The sequence below is a fragment of the Ascaphus truei genome, chromosome 4 (genome assembly GCF_040206685.1).
Source record: "Ascaphus truei isolate aAscTru1 chromosome 4, aAscTru1.hap1, whole genome shotgun sequence".
Lineage (NCBI taxonomy): Eukaryota > Metazoa > Chordata > Amphibia > Anura > Ascaphidae > Ascaphus > Ascaphus truei.
Genome location: NC_134486.1, coordinates 256,318,020 through 256,345,817, shown reverse-complemented (window position 1 = coordinate 256,345,817; position 27,798 = coordinate 256,318,020). Strand labels below are relative to the sequence as shown.

General features: G+C 41.5%; 1 protein-coding gene across 15 annotated transcripts in view; it reads left to right on the top strand.

Annotated features, from left to right (window-relative positions):
- EPB41L2 (erythrocyte membrane protein band 4.1 like 2) overlaps positions 1-27,798 on the top strand; it is a 220,709-nt gene that overhangs the window by 34,138 nt on the left and 158,773 nt on the right. The window contains exon 2 of one of the 15 annotated variants that reach the window (XM_075597307.1): positions 24,064-24,168. The exons of 13 other annotated variants lie outside the window; for them this stretch is intronic. The gene's annotated coding sequence lies outside the window, so the exon portion shown is untranslated. Of the gene's footprint in view, positions 1-11,942; positions 12,099-24,063; positions 24,169-27,798 lie in introns of those variants that run through there. One more of the 15 variants, XM_075597306.1, reaches the window with a different exon arrangement.

Sequence of the window (27,798 nt, the reverse complement as noted above, 5' to 3'; positions counted from 1 at the left end):
AAAATACACACAAAATGGTTTGGCGTGCGCTCAACTCCGTTCGCTGTTGCCTCCTTGTCCGCCGTGTCGGACCTCTCAGACCCGATACGTCACTTCCGGTTGGTGACGCACCATGGATCGCAGAGAATCCCGATTGAAGGAGGATCACAGTGATAGGCTTCCTGCACTGGGGGCTAAACCAGAGTCCTCTGATGAGACTCTACGCGTTTCCCTGGTAAAGCTTCGTCAGGAGCCATGGCAACTAGTTGGCTACACTTGCTACTTATACCTATGCTTGCTTAGTGATTGGCTAATGAGTTATTATGCATAAATTAGTTCGTATGAGATAAATTATGAATGAGGGTACATCCGAAATTCACCCAAAAAACTGACTACACTGTAATAATCATAATACTAAATACATTATATTAATACAAAATACACTTTCAACCGAAAGTGACATATCGGGTCTGAGAGGTCTGACACGGCGGACAAGGAGGCAGCAGCGAACGGAGTTGAGTGCACGCCAAACCATTTTGTGTCTTTATTATTAGGACACAATGTAAGTGTTCATTTTTAAATGTTTATAAAGATTGTTATACCTTTACAATATTACACTATTGTTGGCTTTCTCTGCTTACATCTTGCTACGAATGACACCATCTGAGTGAAGTGACTACATTTATTATCAAACAATTGGTTTTAAAAACTTTATTTTCACTATATTGTTTCATTTTTTTCACATATAATATTTTAAGATCTGCGCTCCTTTACTTCCGCTTACTATATCAATCATACTATGAATGTACACTTATAATTAAAAAAAAAAAAAAAGTGAAAACACAACATTGAAAATGGAAAAAATAATACTGTAGGTAGGAGTGTGGATGACACTGGTGACAGCAAGCCAAAGAGCAGGGAGAATAAAAAGGCATATGGGAGGGGGAGAAAAACACCCACATACAGACACACACACACACACACACACACACACACACACACACACACACACACACACACACACACACACACACACACACACACACACACACACTCTGAAATGGCCCCGATCCATGCCCCCACCCCAAAATTATGCAGAAAACCCTGTGCTCATGCTTGGAGAGTTGGTGATGTCACCGCTCTCAGCGGCAGCGTGGACGCAGCCTAATTTTGCAAGCGCGATCTGTTAAAATATGTAAGTATTTAGACATATTTGTATTTACATTTGGATACCGTTTAATAAAGGTGTAGTTCCCCCCCCCCGCCCTTTTTTTTCATGTGATTTTGATTACATCAGGCAGGGGGGCCGGAGAAATTTCATAGATTAAAAGGAGGGCTCGGCATAAAAAGTTTGCTCACCCCTGTGCGTAAATTCTGCCTTTGCTCCCTGTTGTCCATATCGTCCATTCCATCCTTCATAACTCGTGGGGTTCTTATATAGTACTCATTACTGTGCGTGGGGTCGCGCGCCCAGCATTGCGCATGCACGTGGTGTGCGTGTTTAGTTGCTATGGTGCAAGGGGCGTGACTCTGACAGCGTTAGGCCGCCCTGTGATTGGTTCTCAGCGTGGCAGCAGAGTGAAAATATAATTTTATTGTATTTTCCCTGGTCTGCCGCACCACCACTCACGGCTGTGCGCGTGCCCCATGTATACGAACATCTGGCTAACAGCCAATTATAATTGGCGCATGGTAGCGCACTATATTACACGCCTGATCTCATCGTGACGCAGGACCTAATCGTCAGTATTTACCTGGTTTTGTAGGGAAATGTCCATCTTATTTTCATGCTCTGTAGTTGTTTTAGCTAGTAAAGAGACTTCTGTTTTAAATTCCTTTACGGCTCTATCCAGCGCTGACTGAAAACTTGTTTGCATTTCTTTAAGCATGTTCTGGAGGTCCTGTTTAGTAATCGCTGTATCTCCCTCTGCCATAGTCAGCTCTGTCAGGAGCAGCTCCCCCCACTGCCTTCTCACCTGCTGTGGCCTTCTCTGCCTGATTTCTTAATGTAGCCTTTCTATTGGGTATATCCCCCCACGCAAGATCCACAACTTGCCTCTCTCCTTTGTTGTCGACTGCAGGTGCGCGCTCCCGTGCGCTCAGCGGCATCATCTTCGTTTTTTAAAATTCTTCTCTGGTGCTGCTTGCGGCCGAAATGGGAGACTTGGGTCCCCGGATTCTGTGTTTTGTTGGAGGACATCCCGCTAGTTCCCCCGGCTGACTGGGTGTCCTATGGGTCCAATCGGAGTGGTGATCAGGGGATTTAATCGTTTTTTTTCTGGCGGGATGCATGGAGCTTCCGTCTTCATGGTGTGTTCTTGTGTAACTATGTAGGTTCTTTCTGTTTTTGAAGTTTTTGGGCTGGTTTTACCGATGTAGCATTCTTGGCAAAACAAAACGAATGTATTGCCGCCGTCGCATGCGCTTATATTTGGAGCGACGGCTTGGTCGCGATCGCTGGAAGTCAAGTCAATTAGATTTTTTCAGCATGACGTCAGCGTCGCCGTCACTATAAGCGCACTATAAAATTTCCGCACGTGCAGTAATATAATCCTTTAACATTGTGTGCGTTATTTGTGACTGGCTGTGGGATCTTGGCATATATGTTTTGCAGAGTTTGCAGCGTATGTTGTTGCATGGTCTTGTGCCATTTTCAATGTCCTTGAGCTGAATGTCCGTTATGAAGCTTTCTGGTTCCCGGAAAATACAAGGATGGGCGGTTTGGGGAAGGTGTCTTTTAATGTTTCTTTCTCTGCCAGTAAAGATTGCAGATCTTTGATTTATTTTTCTCATGCTCTCTAGGGCAGGGTTGTATGGGGCCACTAATGGTATGAGTGTGGTTGTTTCTTTCTTTTCGTATTGGAGCAGGTATTTTTGTGGGGCTTTTAGTGCAGATGTGATTGTTTTGGTAATAGTCTTTGGCTTTCATCCCTTCTGTTTGAATGATTCAGTTAGGATAGTGAGGTGTCAGAGCATATGAGGCGATATCTTGAAGCCTGACTGTGTCTGATTTTGTTTTGTACGAGTTGCTTGGAAGCCTGAGTTAAGGTAACTACATCTGTCTGTGGGTTTCTTTGTTTGTAGTTGGCGTCAGTGTTACTGTTGTATCCAGAATGTTTACTAAGTTTGCTAAATAATGTATTTGGAGTTTAATTGATGGATGGAATAAATTGAATAACTCGTGAAATTGTTTTAGATTTTCTTCACTCTGTCCATATTACAAATAGATCATCAATGTAGCTGTAATATTTGTAAGGGTTTTTGGCATGTGGTTAGGAATCTTTTCAAGATTTACCATACAGATATTGACGTGTATGTATGCAGATACAGGCCTCGGATGGCAGCTTATTATGGGAGCAGCAAAGCACTTGGTGTCTCCAGTGGCCTTGCCATGTGACCGTGCTGTTCATGAACTGAATACGGTTGGTTGCACTGATGATAAATTAAATGGTGAATTGTACTTTGTCAATGCACAATGCTGAATAATTAGAGGATGAATGCGAGACGCATTCTTTTGGTGACTGTAGAAAAATGATTTTGTACTAATGGTGTACTGTTTAACAATTGCCATTTTAACAGTAAGCTTCGAGTAGCGTGTGAAAAAAGCATTTGTATTTACCGACAAGGTGGCACAAAATATGCTTGGGAAGTGCAAAAAATGTAAACGGAAAACCAATGATTTACGTATAGAATAAAAATGATACCTTTGTTGGGTAATTGATGTCTAATCCTTTCAATGTAGGTGATTTAAAATGTATGGTTTTAAGGGTTCGAAACAGCTGTCTGTTGGTGGTTTTCTGGGTATGCACCTAACCCTGGCTGTGCTCAAAGCTGTGACCATGCAGCAAGCTTAAGCCTATAGGGAACCATGTTAAAAATGGTTTTTGAAGCAAAAAGTGGCGCTGTGTGCTCATTTGCATGTCATTTCCCAGAATCCCTTGCTGCAGTGGAAGTGCTGTGTGCTGGGTGATAATGGGGAAAGGCGGGGTTGCAGACCTGCCTAAGACATGCAGATGAGCATACAGTTGTATTTACATATTTATATAATATATATATATATTGGCCCAAGCAGCACACGTTTGGTACTAGGTGGCGAGTAGATTTTTTTTGTGTGGCGAGTAGATTTTTTGGTGATTTGTCAACCACTGTGTGTGTATGTGTATGTGTATGTGTATGTGTATGTGTATGTGTATGTGTATGTGTATGTGTATATGTGGCGTTGAAAGATTTCAAACAAGTAAAAAAAAAATACCTGCAAGCTGTATATTGGTGTTCAATGCAGGAATACCCCCGGTTTAAGGACACTCACTTTAAGTACACTCGCGAGTAAGGACATATCGCCCAAAAGGCAAACGGGAGCTCAAGCATGCGCCTGTCAGCACGTCCTGAACAGCAATACCGGCTCCATACCTGTACCGAAGCTGTGCGCAAGCGGGGAGACTATAGAGCCTTTTACAAATGCTTTATTTACATCAGTTATGCACGTATATGACGATTGCAGTACAGTACATGCATCGATAAGTGGGGAAAAGGTAGTGCTTCACTTTAAGTACATTTTCACTTTACATGCATGCAATACATGTCCCATTGCGAACGTTAATGTGGGGTATGCCTGTAAATTCCTGTTTTGAAGCAGGACATGGAGTTCAAGGAACAATTCAAATGTACTAAGCCACTGTGAATGGCACTGATGCAAGAATGTTTTCTCTTTAAGAGGTGGTCTTCAGAAAATTATCTGGGGGAAATAAAGCAGAGGAGGTTAGGTCGGAAGATGTAATAGTTGGGGTTTAATAGCTCTAATATACAGTATTTAAGGGACAGCGAAAAGCAGCGTATCAGTCCTGACGAAGCGAAAGCGAAACATGTTGAGTAGGAGACGCGCAAGGAGGAAACACAGTCAGTTGAGCTGAGACTGAGACCAGTACGGCAAGACAAGACTACAGGATCACGTGATACGGAAGTAAACAGGGCCAAGCGCTACGGCAATGAAATCCACACAGCTTCTTTGTGAGTCTGGTGTACTCGCATTGCGTTTGAACTTTTATACTATTTTAAGTGCACTGTGCGTATTTGATCTCTCTCTACCAGCGATTAAATTGTATCATACTCTTCCTGCTCCCTATCTTTTAATTCACCACACCTGCCACAGAAACATACCTGAACTAGGGAATAATTGCGGAGAAGGTATTTTTAGTGGTTTATACCCACGCTTAAACCCAATCCTAGAGAGAGGTCTGTTCCAGAGGCGGATCCACTTTATATGCTTCTTTAAAGAAGTTTTCTTGTGAGTTACCTTTTATCAGCGGGGAGGTGCCATTACAATCACAGATCACTGTTTTGTTTTTCGCTTTTGGTTTTCCCTGCGTTATAGTGTAATTTTTTTTCTATTACCGTGATCATGACAATTGGCATGTGAATGTTCTCATGTGTTGCTACTCCCGCATGTTTCCCCACTACCCCTCTAGAACACTGATAAATGCGTTTTGATTTTTAACTAAGCGTATTAATCTAATGCAGCTATGCGCTCTTACATCTTTTATTTTTCTACAATTGAGTGCTGCTGAAGTGGTCACGACCAGACGCCCCATGTTGCAACCACAAGTGGAGTGTCTTACGTTGAAGCAGTGAGACCATCTCCGCCTAGAAATGATGCCAATACTTGTGACATTCATATTCCAAGGAATAATTGAATGGCTATAAATGACCTCTTGCATTTTCGAGACTCTTAATTCAATGATCAGATTTATGCATTTCCAGTTTATGTGATTAAAAAGACAGGATGGGATAATGGAGAGATGAGGCAGATTTAAGGCCGTTTACGAGCCTACTTTAAGCCTATTAAGCATTTAGAACTGCTTTTTGTTCAGTTTGGTTTTATGTAAGATTGTGCTATAAAATCTGACTTATTTGGTTCATTTTGTCTCAGATTTTTTTAATGTTTATTGAATATATGAAGATATTGATTTTTAAAAATTGCTTTTGATCATGTTGGAAAAGGTAAATTGGACGGCATCTTTAAAGAACTTTGAGAATATTAAAACATTTTTTTTTTACTATGCTTTCAGAAAAAATAAGGGAGAATGTGTTGAAGCCTGATCTTAGGTTTGACTTATTTGAAAAGTAAGGAGGGACATAAACACTTCCTTGAATACGCTCAATTTGTTAACTTTTGATGTTGCTATTCCAGATCCTTCTGATTATGTTTGTTGTTTGTGTTTTTTCCCTCCCTATGTATCGAAGGGATGTTCTTTAGTCAAAACTCTCACATGGTGTAAAGGAGGCGTACCAACCAGTTGGTTGAAATGCTTTAAATAACTGATGGTTATAAATAGTACAGTATATTGTTTTGTATACAGAAAACACACGATGGGTTAAGAGGTTGTGCTGATCTCCACCTCATTTGGCTTGTGGACTAAGGACACTAGCATGTCTTGAGATTTTCATTTTTGGGCCACAGGTTTTAAAACTAGTGTAAAAGTACATGCACCATTCAAACAGATTCTGAAATGGGATCTTCATTTCGAATGTTGTGTGGAAGGCAAAGTTCAGCTGTCCTGGCTTGGTTTACCAAATGTTCCACAATCATTCTGAATTTTTTGGAGGGAATCAGTAACAAACTCAACATATTCTGTATTGTAGCAGGTAATTTATTACTCAACCATTCGTCTCCCTGGGAAGTTTCATTCTTAAAGGCTTAGGATTCCAATCTCTGGTCCTACTGAGGGAAAACGCCCCCTTAAAAGTTTGAATAAAAGTCAGACGGTGTTGCAGTGGGTATAAAAAGGGTCACAGCTTTATTAAACTATTGAACATAAATTGACTTCTGGCTGGCCAGGGTGGACTCCACTCCATCATGCTGGCAACCGCGTCCATCTTCATTGACATTGAGCAGAGCCGGACTGCCTGTAAAGCAGACCTCTTCAGCCTTCCAATCGCTTATTGATGGTTAAAAAAGTCTAACCGTACAGTTGGCGCCTAACTTCCTCTGTTTTCTATATCCTTGACCTATCTGGCCTGGCAAGTCCTGTCTTCTTGCTGCGGTGACGATTGTCCTGTAACTAGAACATATATTGTGGTGGTTAATAACAAAAAAAACATATCAATTAAAAGGTGGGTGGGACCAATTTGAATGGCAAAACAAGTTCCTGCCTTGATTGATTATCCCCCTCACCCCCACTTCATAGTCCCTGTTCACGGGTCCCACTATTAAACAACTGGCTACATGCCTGGGAGACCATGCAGCTCATTTTCATATAGCTTTCATCAGTATAATGGAAACTGTTATGGACCACTCTTTATAACCCAACATGGATTGTGCAGTTTTATTGAGGGGACTGCAGCCACAGCTCACTTTTATCTTAATTCTGCCCCATGAGTGGATACAACTTTAAGTTAAATCTCTACTTTACCTTTTGCTTTGTGTGACTATACTTTAGTCTCCACAAGAGTAAGACGTTACTAGTCTCCACCTCCGTATTCTCCACTGCTTTTACAGCTCTAGTTTATAGAATTTATGGTTCAAGTGTTTGATTGGATTGAAGAAAAATACAACTAATTAGGGCGCAAGCACAAACAAAACAAACGTGTAAAAAGTAAATGTACCAAAAAGTGCTATAAGTGAAAAAAAAAATTAAGAATTTCTTACATCTAATGAAAGGAATATTCTGGATCCACAAAACCTGAGAGGATTTCCAAACAGGTAATAATGTAGACTTGAGATTTAATCACACTTTATTCACGGTCTATAATTCATTTGTGCTTATTTACCACTTCACTCCTATTAGATCTAGAGCAGGCCTGCACAACTCCAGTCCTCGAGGGCCGCAAACAGGCCAGGTTTTCAGGATATCCCTACTTCAGCACAGCTGGCTCAATTAGTGGCTCAGTATGACTCAGTAGTTCCTTTTCAGTTGCTGAATTTAATAGTTATGACTGAAATGCTTTTCTGTCAACACACGAAATCAGTTGGTCATGACAGAATTGTATCCATAGCACCATGTCAAAGTTAATTTCCAAACTAAGCTATGTGTCTCCTCACAAAGACCCTGTGACTTTCTTCTTTACAGGCATACCCCGCATTAACGTACTGTACGCAATGGGACCGGAGCATGTATGTAAAGCGAAAATGTACTTAAAGTGAATCACTACCTTTTTTCCACTTATTGATGCATGTACTGTACTGCAATCGTCATATACGTGCATAACTGATGTAAATAACGCATTTGTAACAGGCTCTATAGTCTCCCCGCTTGCGCTCAGCTTCGGTACAGATAGGGAGCCGGTATTGCTGTTCAGGACGTGCTGACAGGCGCATGCGTGAGCTGCTGTTTGCCTATTGGGCGACATGTACTTACTCGCGAGTGTACTTAAAGTGAGTGTCCTTAAAGCAGGGTATGCCTGTACATTGCATCGTGGATAAAGATTTCATTCAGCTCAGAAGCATTTCTTAAGTCCTGTTTCTATTTCTATTTTAATGGCCTTTTCAATGTGCCGAACTTTAACAATGCTTTAACAATACTATTTAAAGGGGCAATCAAAGCCATTCCCCCCCCCCCCCCCCTTCAATTTTTATAGTACAGAATTGAAGCAGGGGTTCTACAGAGCTGAACCCTATTGATTTCAGCTCGTGGAGGGGGGGGGGGGTGTTTCCAGAGTTGCTTACCTACTATAGTGGGTGCCGGTAGCCACTCCAGGGTTCACATTATGGCTGCTTTTCTAAGCTCCCAGTCCCTGCAGGCCAATAGGAAGCCGTGACTTCATCCGGTGCAGCGTCTGGGGATGAGGGGAGCTACAACTTGAAATTAAAATCTTTCGTTTGTTTTTACCTTTGATCATTGTACACTAGTTGTGTATCTACAGCCAACACCCTTAATTTTGAATTTGTCTAGATCAGATTCTTCGTTTTGTGCTCTGACATCCGTTCACACCTGGTTTGCGTTTAAATTAAACCACTTTCAAGTGGCGTAGGCACAAGTGTGAGCACAGATCTGATTCCGTGCAGCAGCAAACTGCAGCAATTGACACTCCCTTTGGAGGCAAGTACAGTATCTCTAAAAGCAGGGTGTCCCTGGAGCTGAAATGAATGGGATTCAGCCCCTGAGAACACCTGCTTTAATCCTGTACTACACAAATGAAGGGAAGGCTTGGTTTGCCCCTTTAACTTGATCCAAGGGATGTTATTTATTTGATTTTATTTTTGTAACAGGCAACCTTGTTGTGTCCTGATGATATAGTTTGCTGCGAAAGGCTGTAGTAGTTTGCCATTCTAGAGAAATATTGATGTAGAATATTTTTTTTGTGCATGTGCTTTAAGAATGACCACTAACATAATTTCTTAAAGTACTTTCCAAGTGAGCAGTGACTTACAGAACAAGTTGCAAAGTGGTGCTTCACCTTGAAACCTGGGCTGTATTCTAGAGAAGTGATGCAAAGGATGTGGAACACTTAAGGCCACGTCCATACTTCGCACGACCAAAAGGCCGTGCCTCTGAGGAAGGCCATAGAGCGAGCACACGCAGACCAGACAAAATAATTTGATTTTGTCGCGAGATGGCCAGGTCACGTGAGCGGTTCAGCCAATGAGGGCGAACCAGCTCCATGATGTCACTGACACTTTTCCCCCTAGGCCACAAATCGCCTCACGCTCCATCGCGTGCCTAGTATAACCTCAGCCTAAGAGCAATAAACCGGACTTGTCTCATTGAGCCTTTCATTGAAAGAATCCAGTAACTATGAAGTAAGGCTCTTCTGCGTTTTCTGCTGACCCCACTTTCTATTTACAATGCAACTGTTTCATATTGTAGAGAAATGAGAATTCTATTTAGCAAAGAACTCTCAGTACTTACAGTACAAATTTATTTCTGAAATAAGTTGGATTTCATAACCGGACTCTGTGTTCTGTGAGCATCTGTAGTCCTGTTTCAGATATTAATGCAAACTATGTTCTTTAAGTGCACAACTGTATCATGTTTATGTATTTGAGTTATGATTAAATACACCCCCATTTGTTTATCTGTGTGTCCCCTTAATACAGTATGTGTGTAGATTACAATAACCTTTCCCTGGATGTGCCCCCTCCCGGTCAGAAATGGTGCAAAAGATGCATGACAAAAACAATTTTCTTCAAATAAGGTTCAGACACAAGAAAGTTTTCCCCTCTATGTAAATCATTCCTGTCCTGTTTTCTGCAAACAGTGGTGGTGGCGTGAGCACCAAGGATGGATAAAAGAAAAAAAAAATATATATATCTGACCTTAATTTCGTCTCTGACATGTTTGCAGGGATTCTAGTATGTGATAGTGTTGGGCACATGATTCCTAACAGCAAATCTGTAAATGAAGAGTCTAATGTTCCAAAATAAATAATATATATATTTTTATACTCTTCATATGCTGATGGTTGCCATTTTGGCTGCTGCTTTTACATTTTTGCTGTCATACTGCATCATAAGGCCTGTTCTATACTGCATGCGGCCGTGCGTGCCTATGCGAAGGCGTGTGCACGTGCCGCATGCTTTTCCCTGGTGGGTGGGTGGGTGTGTGTGTGTGTGTGTGTGTGTGTGTGTGTGTGTGTGTGTGTGTGTGTGTGTGTGTGTGTGTGTGTGTGTGTGTGTGTGTGTGTGTGTGTGTGTGTGTGTGTGTGTGTGTGTGTGTGTGTGTGTGTGTGTGGAAAGTCACAAGATTTTTTTTTAAAGAAAAAAGTTTAATATATATTTGTTATTTTATTTGTGCAATCATTGACACATATACACAAACACATCCATACAAACACACATCCATGCATACATACACAACCACATACATACATTTGATCGCCGGTAGCGGCGGAAAATCTTCTTTTCCCCGTCTTCGCCGCTCTCCGTCGTCTCCCTGCTCCTTGCTGTGCGCGCGCGCGGCCCTTGTATAGAAGGGCTGGCTGACCTCAGCCATCTATAACTGCCGCGCGCGCACGGCGTAGCACGCCCCGGCCGTATAGAACGGCCCTAAGAATGGCTGTAAAATGATTTGTTTGTTTGACCTTTGGACTGCTAAAAATAAGCAGTACATACTGTGTTCCCTCAGTCTACAAAGTATGACTTGTGGGCCTTTTAGCGACAATATGTGCTGCTCAAGATGATATAAATATACTTCTTTATTTTATTTTTAATTTGGAATTTTCCTATAGCAAATCATAAACCATTGTAGTCAGAGCTCCGGAAACTCCCCATTTGTTAATGTAGTTTTAAATCTGAACAAAAATGATCTGTCTGGGAGATTATACAGTATTTATTTATTTATAAAATATTTTACCAGGAAGTAATACATTGAGAGTCACCTCTCGTTTTAATATGTCCTGGGCTGTAGATGCCTGGCTTAATTTTGCTCCAGTAGCCAATAAAAGCTTTAACTTCATCTCCCGCCACACAAATTAAAAAAAAAAAAAAAAAATCTGTTTAAGACAATCCTATTAGTCATGAAAGTAATTTTAGCGATTAAAATAAAAACGCAATCTTTCATATATTTTAGTTTTTCAGGCGAGTATTTTATTGCGACTTGTAGTATAGCAGTGCTGTCCTAGCTCCATAATGCAGTACCTGTTATACAGAGTTGTATCCAGCTGCAGAATTGCCAAACTTTATTTGCATTCTTGCCACTTAGAAATGCCAAAACATGTTGTGGGGTTGATCTATAATTTTTTCTTTTAATAGCTGAACATAAAAGCTTCATCTTCCATAATGTCAGGTGGTTTTTCCCTTCTCCAAGGTCTCTCCCTTTAACTTAAACTGTTTATCTCTTGATTCCCTGCACTCCTCTCAGGGAAGTCACATACTCTTTTTGACCCATGTTCATTGTTGCATGTAGTCCCAGTGAGAGAGATATTGGATGAAAAGGCAGTTTCTCTCTTCTTCCCCCCCTTCCCCTGTATATGTTCTCTTCCTCTGACTCCCATTCCAGCAGTGTCAGGGCTTGGGTGGGGTCTGCCTTGTTCGTTAAGCTTTCTATTCAGCCTCCACTGGCTTTGCTTTGACTAGTCACAGTCATCTAATTACAGTGCCAGTGCTGAGCAGGCTGCAAAGTACAGTAACGGGATATTATACATTTCTCTAGGGCAAAGGGAGCAATTCGTGCAAATTCTCTGTGGTAGGTGACATTTCATTTTCTTTCATTTGCAATCTGTACTAGTAACAACAATGAAAAAGGATTTCTAAAGCGCAAACTGCTCAGTTGGTTTTTGGTTAAGAATTTGACACGTGTTGCAATTGTTGTTAGCCTGTTCTAAACTGATTTTATAGGTTTAGAAGTGTCTTTGTAGGATGTATTTATGGGTACAATTTGATTGGTTATTTTTAGATGCAGTGATTTGTTTTGTATTTGCAAGATGCCCAGGTAATAATTATTTTACTGAGTTAATACTATAGATGTCTTTCACATTAGTTATTTCATACAGTATAAATTGAAGCATATCTCTGAAACACGACAAAATTAGAAGACAACCCATCCACAAATGCGCTGCTTTTATAATCGAACCTGTGCTTTTTAGTAGAAACTGCTCACAACACGTGGGCATAATGATCAACTGGTCTCTAGTAGTGAATTCAGATTACTCTTCTCTTATGGATTTACTGACGAACCTCTTTCATTGTGTATCATGGAAAGGCTTTGGCAATGGCATGCATTTAGAAAAACATGTAGTACTTATGTGTTTTGGAACTTGCCGTGCGAGAAATCGGTGTATTGCTTTTTGTTGTTTTGGAAAGTGAGGCAGTTTAAAACGGAATACTCCTAATAGCTTGGCTATTACTGGGTTCAAATGTGGATCTTGCACTTTAAAGCAGCAGTTCAAGCAATATCCTACATCCTCCTTGCATGTCTTATTAGGCTGAGACCCCGCTGAGCTCGGCGCGGTTATGTATATGCAGTGTTCGACAAACCTATACATTTGCTCGCCCCGGGCGAGTGGATTTAACATCGTGGCGAGCTCCTATTGGCCCAAGCAGCACACGTTTGGTACTAGGTGGCGAGTAGATTTTTTGGTGATTTGTCAACCACTGTGTATATGTATGTGTGTGTATGTATGTATGTATGTATGTATGTATGTATGTATGTATATATATATATATATATATATAGTGGTTGACAAATCACCAAAAAATCTACTCGCCACACAAAAAAATCTACTCGCCACCTAGTACCAAACGTGTGCTGCTTGGGCCAATATTTGCTCGCCCGGGGGTTAAATCCACTCGCCCGGGGCGAGCAAATGTATAGGTTTGTCGAACACTGTATATGTACATGTACACACACACACACACACACACACACACACACACACACACACACACACGCAAGCGCGCGGGCACACACGCTTGCTCAATAGCCCGCAATGCGCCCCCCCTTCCTCCCCCCCGCGCGCTCGCCCGCAAGTTGAAGGACACCCGGCGCTCATGCAACCTGGCCTTTCACCATTATCACACAGCACTTCCACTGCAGCAAGGGATTCTGGGAAATGACATGCAAATTAGTTTTTTTTTTTTTGGCAGAATACTTACGTAAATTGCATGGCATTATGCATTTTATTATTTGCTAAAGGCGTGTTCTCATGCATGACACCTCCTTGACACGCCCCCTCACATCATGACCACGCCCACCCCTTGCTCAGTTTCCAAAAACCTGCAGTCCACACATCGCTGGAGAGGCAAATAGCGCTTTCACTTATATAGTCCGTATAGGTTTCTGGTAAGGGTTCTATTTAACAATTAACCCATGCAGGGTTTAATCAGAAATATTGCAGAAGGAAATGTCAGTGATGGATGGAGATCCACATACACACACCACACACATACACACACCACACACACACAAACACACACCACACACACACCTACACACACACAGACACACACCAGACCACACACACCACACACACCACACCACACACACCACACACACCACACCACACACACCACACACACCACACACACCACACACACCACACACACCACACACACCACACACACCACACACACCACACACACACACACACACACACACACACGGAAAATATAGACATATCACAAAGTCTGCCATCAAGAAGGAATATGGACACCTCGCAAAGTCCACCTTCAAAAATTCAATGGGATGACCCAAAAATTGAATATTCTATGAAAAGAGTACAGGGATATAGTGAACGATCTTAAAAAGATGTTAATCGATGGTCATGTATAAGATCCAATCCAACCTAACACTTATAGATGGGGTTGGAATAAATAAATGTTGGATAAGCTACATTGCCACATATACAATTACCTCCTGCACTATGATCGATTGGGTAACGATAGGGGAAGCTATTTAGGATGAGGGCTATAAAACTTAAATTTACCCCATTTGTCAGATTACAAGGGTGCAAACATTTCCAGAACAAACTTAAAATAATTGCACATCTTTTTAAAATATATGGTTTATACCTATGGATTGTAGGTTAAAGCAGCAGTCCAAGCTGCCTTTCCCCCCCCCCTCCCTATTTAACTTTTTTCTACTTTTAATGTGCATCAATACAATCCAGACAATATGTAATTAGCTAAATTGCAGATCGATCCATTCTCCTGTGCTCTATCGGCGAAGATTCGACACAGGGTGTTCACTAAAGCACACAGGACTGTGTTTACAGCAAGACATGAGGGGACAAGACTTCTATAGAATTGGAAATAAGAAGCGCAATCTAAATTCAACAATATTGGTGTATATACAGTAGTGCTTCTCTGTGTTGCTAAAAAAAAAGTTTCTAGATAACTGTGTGCATAGATTAGTTGTGGAAAAATTAAGCGCAATAGAGTGCAACCATCAATACTAAAATAACAAAAAGAATAAAGTAACGCACCACCTCTCTTAAAAAAAGAAGTATGGAGAGGATGGCATAATACATTTTTAATGGACATAAAAACAAAGGTGATGGAGAAAGGATACACACATTCTCCCAATCCTTTAAAGCATTGAGTGCTGTAAGGGCACACTCGCACCACTCTGGATCTCCCGAAATCCTTCGATCAACTTTTCTTGTGGTGTGGAGCTCTACGCCTGTACGCTCTACGCCTTAATCCTCCTATCCTCCCATCCTCATGGCTGCTAGGCGACGGCACTTCCGTGTCTGTGCGCTCTGCTGTATGGTGGCTCACCAGGGATGGTTGTCGGCTATGGGATCTTCAGAGGGTCAAAAAACCCTAAGCGTTTCACCACCTTCTTACGGCTTCCTAAGGCTAAGGCCCCGCTGCCTCAGTCAGCGCGCCTGCACTACAGACAGGCGGCGCGCTGAGAGGCAATTGACCGCTACCTGCGGTCTGTAGGGAGCTGGAGCGGGTGTGGTTTTAGCGTCCCCCCGTCGGTCCCTCTCACTCCCGGAGCTGAACTAAAGCAAGCCAGGAGTCCCAGGGGCGAATAGCACAGAGGGAAGGACAGAAAGCAACCAGGAAGAGAGGCCCCAGTAATGTTCCATCACAAGCACACAGGGAAGGACACACACAGTCACACGTGGGGGAGGATCAGCACACAGGGAAGGACACACACAGTCACACGTGGGGGAGGATCAGCACACAGGGAAGGACACACAGTCACACGTGGGGAGAAGATACTCTCGCACTCTCTCACTCCCGGAGCAGGGGTAGCATGCGAAACGGGCACCAGAGGAGGGGGGTGGGAGCGCTATGCACGGCTGCACAGACTTTCCTCCCGTAGCTCCAGACAGCTCCCCTCCTCATTGGCTCACTGCGAGGCCACGTGACGCGTCGCCGCTTGGGATCACGATCCTCGTGTATCCCCTGCTGGCTGACGCTTCACAGTGCGCAGCGAACCTTGCAGCGAGGAGGGACTGGGGCTGGCTTAGGAGGAACTCTGGTCTGGTAAGTGACGCGGCTGCGCACGCCGCCGCATGCAGCCGCATGCAGCCGCATGCAGCGGGACCCAGGCCTAAGGCGTTGTGAGGAAGCTGTAAGAAGACACTCTCTTGCGCTTAATTTTTTCACAATTAATCTATGCACACAATATCTAGAAAGGTGTGTGTTTTTTTTTTTTTAGCAACTCAAAGCACTACTGTATGTACACCAATATAGTTGAATTTAGATTGCGCTTCTTATTTCCAATTCTATAGAATTCTTGTCCCCTCATTCTTGCTGTCAACACAGTTCTGTGTTCTTCAAGACTCTCTCCTCATTGCAGCACCCTGTGTGCTGAGGAAAATCTCTGCAGTCCTCCTTTTTATGTGAGACCAAATGTGAGCTAAGGAATCTCTCCTGTGTCTCACATGAGGCATTTAACAGAGCTCTCATTAGTCCAGGTGGAGACTAGTTAATTGAGTGTCCCTGTTACAATGCAATATACAATAAAGCCGTTATATTTATCGATGGAGCCAATTATCATTGCAATAATAATGGCACAGTAAGTTAATTTGTGCTACTTTTAAATTAAAACACTAACTTCAAATGTAAGTATATTTTCTGGCACATTTATGTCCCCTTTTAAGGGCAATCCCCCATTAAATTATTGCAAAATTGTCACCCGCAAACGAGTGCGGTTTGCATTATTTTATCACAAACGGCTGAATGAGTAGCTCTGTAGTATGGTCACTGCTTTTAAAACGGGTGAACCTGTGTTGAATCCCATTGTCTGCTCATTGTGGTTTTTGGCACCCTTGATCATGCACCAAAACGACATTGCAAATATTCTGGGGTAGGGATTCTTGTTTCTGCAACATTCTATGTGCAGCATTGCATACTGTCCCAAGTGAATATAATTTACAGTTTGACACACTACATTACAAACTTTCACTTCTAACCAAAATTGCAAAGTATGAGTTTTGTACCCAAGTAATACCCCACATTAGTGCTGAATACCTTTTTTCAGTTTGTTTTGTAAGCACAGCCACTTGACAGGGTCCATGACCTACTATTTTGGATTTTTTACTGTGAGCTTACGTATCATAGTATATAGATGTTTGGGTTGATGTTAAATCTAAGGTTCCTGGCATTATGATCCATTTTCTACATCAACAGTGATTTTTACAGTTTAACCCTGACCTGCAAGCTCCACAAAGATGGCCATTGATGGTCAATTTTTACATCTCTATGGGGCTTATTCAATTAAGTGCTACTGCATGGAAACTCCCATTTTCTTGCATGAGACTTTCTGTGCCACATCAGTGCTATTCTACTTATGCCCCTATTACAACATAATCCACTCGGGGGAACGCCAACATTTTGAGGGGAGCTTCTTCAAATAGTTTTTCAATAATCTGTATTTCATTTTATATTTTGCAATAACATTTTAGACATTCTGCAGAATATTCATTTTTCATTGAACCCTGTAAAAAAAACAAAAAAACATTTGATACCTGCTCAAAATGCCCATCATTATGTGATGGTTAATAACAATTTTGGGGAAATGTAAAAATAAAATTCCACACCCAATGACCGTGACAGACACACAGACGTAATCACTTGTCCATTCTGTTTTATACCTTTCTTGCACCCTTCTAGATCTCCCGATCCCCCTTCTCTCGCCTCCTTATCCAGTAGGTGGATTGATTCCTCAGGGGGAGAGCTGTTTGAGCTCTCATGTCTGATTTGGAGCAGTCATTTCCCCCTGTATTCCAGGCCATAATCATCCTCCCTCACTTGAAGCTGGGACAGCCAGCTCCAAACCAGATGTTTGCTTTGAAACAGAGGAGGCAGAAGTTTTAGCATCGCCCAGGGCCCCATTCACTTTCAGATGTTCAGTTTCAAATATTTACCAAGGCAGCCTTTACTTTCTGCATCTTTGTTCCACGATTGTGACAATCCATTAAAATTGATTTTGATGCTTTGTGACATTTCTTCTTGTCGGTTATTGAAACACCTTAGTGGAGATGTTTTTCCCAGCATGACTTGCAATCCTTACTCTTTAATGGGAGCGAGCTACTGTACAAGAAGCTAACTTATGATTGTTTGGTATAATTCAATGTGGACTTCTGCATTCGGCAGTTCCTGGATTATACTGCATGAAATTAACAGGCTTGTCCTAGAATGGGATGCTGATTGACTTTGACAAGCCTTTTTATACTGTGTTTTTTGCAAAGTAAAAATAAAAAAAATAGATCCGGGCCATGGCCTGAAAACAAATCTAGCTCAATTAATCTTGGTGGTTTTGTTTTTTGATTGTGGGAAGAAAGGGCTCAGACATGGCACAGTAGCTGTTGAGTAAATATTAACGGTAATGAAAGTTAAGATGAACATTTCCTTAACATCAGTGACTGGTTTTTGCTTGCATTTTATTGCCTTTTCCTAAAGTTGATTGTCAACAAAAGCTGCACAAGACGTTTTATTAGTGTTTCATTTTTGCATGTACAGTAGTATCACTTCCTTTAATTTTGAACTTTTTTCTGGTGGGCTTGCAATGCAAATGCATTCAAAGAAACTCTTCCTTTAAACCAGCAGTTACTATCCATGTTCTGTACCACCACCATTAAAAAGATCTTCCCATTGTTTGCAGTAGTGTTGTGAGTTTGCTTCACAACCACACTTGCTATGCTGCCTTAATTTATAGTATGATCAGTAGTTAACAAAATCCTCAAATTACAAAGTTTATTTATTTATTCATTTTTGTCAAGGAAGCTTAAATGCACCTACAAGGCTGAGGCCCCGCTGCCTCACTCAGTGCGCCCGCACTGCATGCAGGCGGGGCGTGGGGAGGCACATGACCGTTACCTACGGTCCGTAGTGTGCGGGAGCGAGCGTGGTTTGAGCGGAGGGCTGCAGCGGGGGTCTCCCGGGCTGCAATAAGGTGCAGCGAGCCCACACACATGCCCTCTGCAGCTCACTCTCCGTGCTGCTCCCCCCCCCGCGCAGTTGGTCACCCCCCCCTCCCCCCCTGGTCGGTCCAATACTCACAATACACATACACACTTCCCCTCTCCCCCCCCTACCTTTTTGGAGGTGGAGGAAGCTCTGACAGTTCCAGCCCCCGGCGCTAATAGGCTCACCAGCGCACCACGTCATGTGTCACCACTCGGGATCGCAATCCTCTTGCATCCCCTGGCGGCTGAAGCGTCACAGCGCATAGTGAGCCTCGTCGGAAGGAGGCAGGGGGGACAGCCAGACATGAGGTAAGGGGCTGGTGGCCCGCGCGCGGCCGCCCGCAGCGGGTCCTCGGCCTAATAATGCTAAAAACAGAAGGGGGTAGTTTAAGGAAATCTATGAACCACTACTAATGCAAGTATGAGATACTTCCTCTTCTCCATATTCTTCTCTGGTCAAGCTACAGCAAGAAAGTGTGTGTGTGTGTGTGTGTGTGTGTGTGTGTGTGTGTGTGTGTGTGTGTGTGTGTGTGTGTGTGTGTGTGTGTGTGTGTGTGTGTGTGTGTGTGTGTGTGTGTGTGTGTGTGTGTGTGTGTGTCACATCACAGTATGAAACCTACATTTTACGTTCAACATTATATTTGGTGTTGGGTCAAAATCCTTTTGATGTTTGAAATGTAGAATGATTTACTGTTTACTGACGAGGCAACTTTTTTTCTGTGCATTTCTCTTTTGTATGTAAACGGAGAGCCCTGGAAAGCCATGCCAATGATAAATATGACAGCTGTAAATATGCCTTATGCACACAGCTTCTGGGTTGGGCTGGAGTTAATGGAACCTTGGTGTTTCTGTTCAGAAGTTCAGTCAGTAGTTTCTGCCTGAAATTTACAGACTTCACAACCACGTGGCTCTTCTTCTGTTCTCATATTTCACAATGCTAAAGAACAGCGTTTCATACTTATTCTTAAGAGTTCACACTTTCTGAACACTTGAGGTTATTCATTGCTAATTGTATGTCCTTCCTGTATCCACAATCTCCATCTACTGGTCCCCTATGAATTCCATGGCTAGTGGTTGAAATGGTCTTTGGCCTAAGTCACCATAGTTATGGTTTTTCACTTGTATTTTTTTTTGAAGGCTTTGTTAACATTTTGGTTGAGTATATTCTATTTAGAATGTGCCAAGACTTGCATTTGATTAGTGAAGCCACATTTTTGCCAGGAAGCTATTTATATAAGTGTTTAAACCCCCCCCTCCCCCCCCCCCCCAATTTTTTTTTTTTTTTAATGCATAGAACAAATAAAGTCTACATTGCTATTCAAAGCATGGAGCTGTAACTTAACCCTAATGCTTACTAATGTAGGAACGGGTAAAGGAAATGAGCTGCGATTCCCCTGTTCAGTCCAGTTAAACACCACAGATATCTGCTGAGTTTCATACAAGTGCCTCATAACATTTTAAAGCTGCAGTTCAAGCTGTTTTTTTTTTTAATATTTCCCCCCCCATTCAATAGGTGCATAAATACAATCTGCACACTGACAATTGATTAAGCTGCAGATCGATCCAATTCTTGCATAGCATTGTGGACAATGTAGTCCTGGAATATGATTGACTGGGCAGTTACTAGATACATTTAGCGCATTGCTTGAGAGAGAGCGGGTCTCAACAGCCAGAGCCTGGCAGAAGGGGGATGGGGCTGTCTCTTTGGAAATGCTTCCTATATTAGAAACAAATATGCATGAAGAAGTGGAGGAGTACAGCTGAAAAAAGTAGGGCTGGAGGCAGTTTGAAGAAAATTAAAAATGCTTTAATAGAGATGCATGGTAGCAAAAGCTACATAAAAAGGGTCCTCTAATGCATTTCGCGCTGAATAGCGCTTTATCAAAGCCAACATTGGATCATCCTGGGAATTAGAAGCACCATACGGAGATTTATTTCTCATCTTTTGCTATATTAGAAACATTAAAAATGTCTTTAAATCATTTTTTAAAAAACATTTTTAAATGCTACAAGTATTTTCTCATAGTACAGAACTAATTTAAATTTTTTTTTTATATATAAATACACGTACTTTAGGATATTGCTTTAATGGTGCAACCCCCCCAAGTATCTAAATACGAACTTGTGGCAGTGTTATTTTTAAATGTCTAAACCTGGTTAATTGAAACTTTGGATAATCTTTTATATTAAATGTGTAATTCCTATTGACAAAATAAACACTTTCAAATCGATTTTGGTAAAGTCATGGTCTTCATTTTTATCATATTTACACCCCTATCCAGCTGTTGCTGCTTTAATTTCCAAAGAAACCACATTTTCTCTTGCACGTTTTTCTTGTTTTTGTTTTAATAAATGTAGCAGTTCCTATTATCTAAACTGCTTATCGATTTGTCTTCGTGATCTTTCGAAGATCCTGCTTTCCAATATGGCTGACTATTTTATTAGTGCAAGTTGGTTGGCTTACTCAATGATTGCTATAGCAACCCAAGAAAGCTTAATACATTAAAAGCCCTTAAAAGGGGCATCACGGTGCATAAGCAAGATGGCTGCTTACAGCGAGAGCTCTGCTCAAGCAGTACAGCATTATAGTGTATTTCAGTGCCTCGGGGACAAAATCCTTCACCTAACCTACAAAATCGATTTGGGTAGCGTTCAAAGATGAGGCCGAAACAAAAACGAACTGAAGACATGCAGATATATCGCAAGATAAGCAGGGGAACTTGTAGAACCGTTCACCCCACAATAACCTCCTTATTCAGAATATACCAGAAGACTCTGTTCATGCGGACCTGTAAATGTTCCTGTAGAGATTTTTCCAGTCGCTGCTGCATAGGAGAACTTCTTTATGCAGAGCCCCCACCGAGTGCCGTGCTTCAAAGGTACAAGTAGAGAGAATCTCATGGAAACTCTATGGTACGTGCGCATGCGTTCAAAACAAAAGAAAAATCCTATGCTATTGGTGTCCAATCAGATTTACCTGAAGCGTATAGAGGTCTGATGGTTTTTCCTGATCTCTTCCCTGTGACCTTGGCTAAAAGAAGAAGCCTGAAAAAAGTTACAGAAATTCGGAGAGAACACCACATTATGTGCAGATGGGGAATCCCCTTCAGCCTAGTGGTCACAAAGAACAGAGTGCAGACCACTATCCGGAATGCAAAGGACGGGTGCGGTGCGCTTTTCACATGGGGTTCTCCTGAAATCCGGTGCATCGATCAGACCATCTTCTAAACCGCAGGGATCTCAGGTGAAGTGGAACCGCATTACACCTAGAGAAACAGACCACAGATCAGAATTAGCTGCTTGAGTAGTGGACTATTTCACGCTAACACGTCAATCCTCTGGGGGTTATCACAGAAGGCAGATTTGGGGATTTTCACCAGATGTGTATATGGTGGGGGGTAGGGGATATATAGCGAAACATCCATTAACAGTAGCAAAAATATACCTGTAAAAAATGGATAATGTTCTTAGACCTCAAGTTGCTGATTGAGGATTTATAGTTACCGATATGTTTTATATGCAGTATAGCTGTTATATCTTTCCATTGTTGTCTGTTGTGATTGCTATTTCTTTTCCCGTCCTGGTTTGGCCACTGCCTAGCATTTTAGGCAGTGATTATACCGAAAAATGTCGGCAGCGTCTCACGGCTCAAAAACAAAATGCATAAATCCAATTAAAGGTAACATACCAGTACTGGAGTGTGTGCCGCCTGGGGCTGCAGGGTGGACGACTGGTGAGGAGACAGAGGATTTTGTTATTGGGCGGCGACTGTCACGTCACATGAGTGGTTGTCCATGAGGGCGTACCGCTCACAGCCACGCCTCCAATTCTCAGCTACTCTTCTCACCTGTGTCCCTGGTATAATCAAGATGCCGCTCCGCGGAAGCACAGGGTGACATCAGGATTGCGCTGATGCCTTGCAGGACTTGGTTTAATCGAGGCCTTAATCTTGGTTCACTATGTCCCGTAATTTATTCTTCATTCACTTGGTTGCTTTGTAGTAATACCAGTAAATTCACCTGGAACGTTGTTTTCCTAGATTTTGTTTTTCATTTCCGCTTGTGCTACGCGGTACAAGAGACATGTTGCACTTGATTTTCCAGGTTAAATGCACAAAATTGCTGTGTACCTATGTATCTCATATCTTTCGCATATTAATAAGTCAAAAATGCTTAAAATTATTTCTCAGAATGTTAAATGTTTTAATTCAATGGATAAAAGAAGGCTTTCTCGGATGTAATTTGGGACATATCGTGGTGATGTAATATGCTTGCACGAAACTCGTGTTCAGAGACAAATCACAAACATTTTGTAAGAAATTCCCTCATTGCTTTATCCTCTTCAATGGTTAAAAAGAGGAGTTGCAACCTCGATCAATAAAAATCTGTCATTCATATATTTGGTTTGTAGCACAGATAAGGACTGCAGATATATAATCTTGATCTGCTCCATCAGAGAGACTATTTACACAATTGCTTATATTGACCCAACACTAACCAAATTGCTTTCCTCACAAAATGATGTTTAACGTTTAAACGGTGGTTCACAGAGGCAACATTCACAAATGTTTGAATCCAAACATTGACAAATCCCTTTGTCCCAAACAAAAAAATTCTAAATCCGAAAGGGGAGTATGTAGGAATTTTGAAAAGATCATAAAGGACCTGTCCGTAGTGGATGCCGGGAGAAGTGTCCATAGGAATGTAAGAGATTATACTTTTTATTTGGTCCCTCCTCCCCACGCTGTTTATTCCAGGATTGATGACATTTTTAAGACCGTAGATTAGCCTCCTCAGTAAAGTCTGCGAATATTGGTTTCATTTCACGGTCGTCTCATGCTCTGATAATATATCATAATATTAAAGGACCTTTATGGAATTCCCTGATTAACGTAGATCATATAGCTAAAGATTTGAAAGGCATTTCCATTAAATCAAATTAAGTTGGTGCATTTACTTTCTGGGAAGCTCAAAAATCTTATGAGGGGCCATATTATTAGCTTGGCATCTTTTCTTAACAAGAAAAACTGGAGAATCTACATAACTAATTCCTTAGACTTGAATCATTGAATAAAAGCTCCACATGTAAGGGTAACAAATAGGCTTTTAGCCAACAAATTTAGGAAAAAGGTAAATAACAATAAAACTACATAGATTAAAGATCATGTTCTGACCTATAACCTGTTTGAAATGAATACGATGCAAGAAGCAGATAACACGAGGAAAAATATAGATGTGATGCATTACATAAGAACTAACCAGATTCACTTTGTCCTTCTCTCCCTAGGTGCAGAGAAGACTTTTGATAGGTTTAACTAGGTATCTGTTTCAAACTTTTGAGCAATTGGTTTCAAGGGAAACATTCCGAAAGCAATTTCTACCTTAACCTTTGGTAAGAGTTAATGCAGTTAATTCTGCCTGACCTTTTTTCCTCTGTCCAACGGGACCCAATAGCAATAACTCCTTTCATTTCTGATCTTTATATTGGCAGTATAGCCCATAGCTGCACGGATTAGAAGGAATCTAGATGTCTTGAGAATTAGTTTAGGCAAGTCAGAATACAAAATAAGCCTCATCGCTGATATTCCGAACACTCAGAGACCCTTGGTCTCTCTCTCAAATTGAGAAGTTTTAGGCAACGAGTTTTTGAATGTCTGAAAGCTGGGGGAAAGTCTAGTGGTACGTGGTGCGGAATTTCAGAGATGTGGCAGCACAGGAGAAATCTCTGTAGGTGGGAGTGAGAGGAGGTAATAAGGCAGTAGGAGGGGTGGATATCAAGGGGATGTATGTGGGGATAAGAGCTAAGATGTAAGGGGAGGAGAAACGTCATTATAAGCTTTATATGTCAGAACTTGGGATTTAAATTTAATTCTAGAGGATATGGGAAATCGGTGTTAGTGATTTTGCATAGTGGAGTAGTAAGTGAGGTAGAATCTGGCAGTAGTGGATGGGTTGAAGTTGGGACATGTGGACACCAGGAATGTCAACTAGGAGGTAGTTGCATTGGTCCTGGTGGGATAATATATAAGGGAGTGAAGTGGTATCCCAAGGGGGAGTGATGAGGCGATGCACTGTGTTCCAAAATGGAAAAAACTGACAAGTACTGGATCGCTAAAAAATCACTTGATTGAAGAACTACTGCAACATGAAACAAAACAGGAATCCTGAGAAGAACCTGATGTGTTTTGCACATGTCGCACGCATGCGCAAAATGAATCAGAGGTTCTTCTCAGGATTCCTGTTTTGTTTCATGCTGCAGTAGTTATTCAATTAAGTGATTTTTTTTTATAAGCGATCCAGCATCCATCAGTTTTTTTCTCCCCCCCCCCCCCCCATTTTAGAACGCAGTGCATCACCTGATAACTCCCCCTTTTGGATACCACTTCCTGCATCGCTACTGGGCTGAGAGCTTGCAGTTTGGGTTGCGTGCTCCCAGGAGGTCGTGAGTAATTTAGACATTCTATTACCTTCATGGACATCATCTTTGCTAGTCTACCTCCAGGGACATATACTGTTAGGAGTTCAAGGGGGTCTGAGTTCCCATTCATATGGGTAGTTCTGACTTCACCACTGCATTCATTATACAGCATATTCTGCATATAGGAGCACTGATGACTTTGCTTTAATTGAAATTGTATTTATACACAAAAACTCGGATCCACAATTAAGGAAGAGTATCATAATTTTTCTCTATCTCATTACATCCTATTATACATAATATATTAATGGATGTTTTTTGCACACTAGATCCTTGAATTAGGCAGCTATTGTTGCCGTTTTTCAATAAGGGAGTGAACTAGGATTTTAGTAGCATCATGAGTGCGAAAAGGGCATATCTTAGCAATATTTCAGATGTAGAGGTGGCAGGACTTGGTGAGAGCGTGAAGGAGAGAGCGGAGTCGGATGACCTCTAGGCAGAGGGTTTGGTATGATAATGAGAACATCGTATTATTGACCATGAGGGAGAGTTTGGGTGTAGGGCTGACGTGGAAGGGATAAAGTTTATTAATTATGTCTTGGCCATGTTTAGCTTCATGCAATGGTGGGACATCCAGGAAGGGATTGTGGCTAGATCGTTGGTGACACGGGAGAGGTCAGGGTAGGAGAGGTAAATTTGTGTGTCATTCTCATAGAGAGAGGTTACTGAAAACCAAAAGATTGGGTTGGATTAGTTCACCAAAATGAAGGATTTCAACTCTTGGGAAACGTATGAAATCTCTTGGTTTGGCAGTAGTGCCACTGTAAAAATGAATAAAGTATGGTAGCACTCCACAGAATAGGAATAAAGCAATACATTAACTGATATTGTGGTGCAAGAGAACAGGGAGGAACCTCGGACCTCCCAAAGAAGTCACAAATATATACAAATATTCCCAGCACACAAGCTAAATGAAAATCGGACAAATGTAATTAATCCTGTATACTAAAGAATAAGAGTCAATTCAAATATCAATTCCAAGTATACTGCAAAAGCATTGAGCAAATAGTGAGTATGAAACAACAATGCTGGTCTAAGCTATGAAGAAAAACAATTCGGTTGATCAAGAAATAGCTATTAAAGCAAGTAAATGGAACATTATGAATCCTCAGTGGTTGTGCCAAGTGCTGTCAGGCAGTCACCTGTAGCCGTCCATGAATACAGGATTATTTACTTATCATACATACGCTGTGTGCATAGTTACTACATTCAGGGGCTTTTGAGTCACCAGATACATTCTGTAGATATAAATTGTCTAGATTATATGCAACCAGTTTATGTAGTGAGCATATCTCAACATCTTTGCCTGATTTATATGAGAGGTTTTGGATAGAGGTACATGAGGGAATTACCATAGACTCAAAAGGTCTGTGGATAATGACATGAAGGGCGATTTATGCCCCAAAATGTTGCCCCCCTTGTATTCATTATCTTATCCTTTATGTTTGTTTTACAGAGTTCCCCATATCCCCCGTTTTTCCTTTTGTTTTTTTTCACTCCCCCTTGTTTTTCCTCCACTCTTCCTCTCCCTCCATTTTTTGTTACATTGTTTAGTTCTACTTGAATAGATGTACTCTCCTTCCCAAACTTAAAGAAAGTTTGGTCTTGTTAATTCAGTATTGTATAAATTCTTCCAATTAAGACATTTTGTGCAACAACAACGTCTTCCTGATTGGAAGCTTCCCAGGGATACACAATTTCAACAAATGTGTCGGAGTTACTCTTGTGTAAGGTAGTATCGCCATATGCCAGGAGTGTACTTCAGGTGTTAAACTCTCTTACATGATGAACTGGGTTCAGAATTATCAATGTAGGATTGAGAAGCCATCTCTTACAATACTTTCAATATTTTGATCTGCATAGACCTTAAGGAAAATGGGTATATGATTATTTTCCGTTTGTATTTGGTCCTTGTGAATCTTCATACATTTCTTCCAGTCGTTGCTGGAGAGGTTGTGGAGGGCTGATAACTCTCATTTGGTGGTTCTGTCCCAAGATCTCCAGGATCTGGTCCCAGATCTTTCTCATCATTAAAGAATTGGCTGGAATCAATAGCCAAGACAATCCATTTGCTCTTAAAGATTGCAGGAATCATTAGAAGTTCTAAGTTTTAATGGCCCCTTGTTTCAGCCACTAGACGTACCACAACAAACAGTTGGAAACAAGTTGATCCCCCTTCCTTAAATATGATTTTCAAAAAAATGAACGACATCATGATGGTTCACAAATGTTCACTAGCATACAAGATGGATCTCTCGCTAAATTCTGTGATTTTTTTTCCATGGGAGATCTTGGGATTCTCATTGAATGGATAATTATATAACAAAAATAACATTGCATACATGCTCAGAGAAAACTACCCATAACATATCAAAATAAGTACTATTTCCCCTCCTTAAATCCAGTTTAGTGTAACATGTGCATTTGCCCAGATTACTGATATTTCTCTGGTATTGTGATCTTTTAAACTGTATGTAATGCTGAGATATTGTGCAACAGTACATTTTCTATTTTAATGATGTGCCCTTTCCCCTCCTATTATCT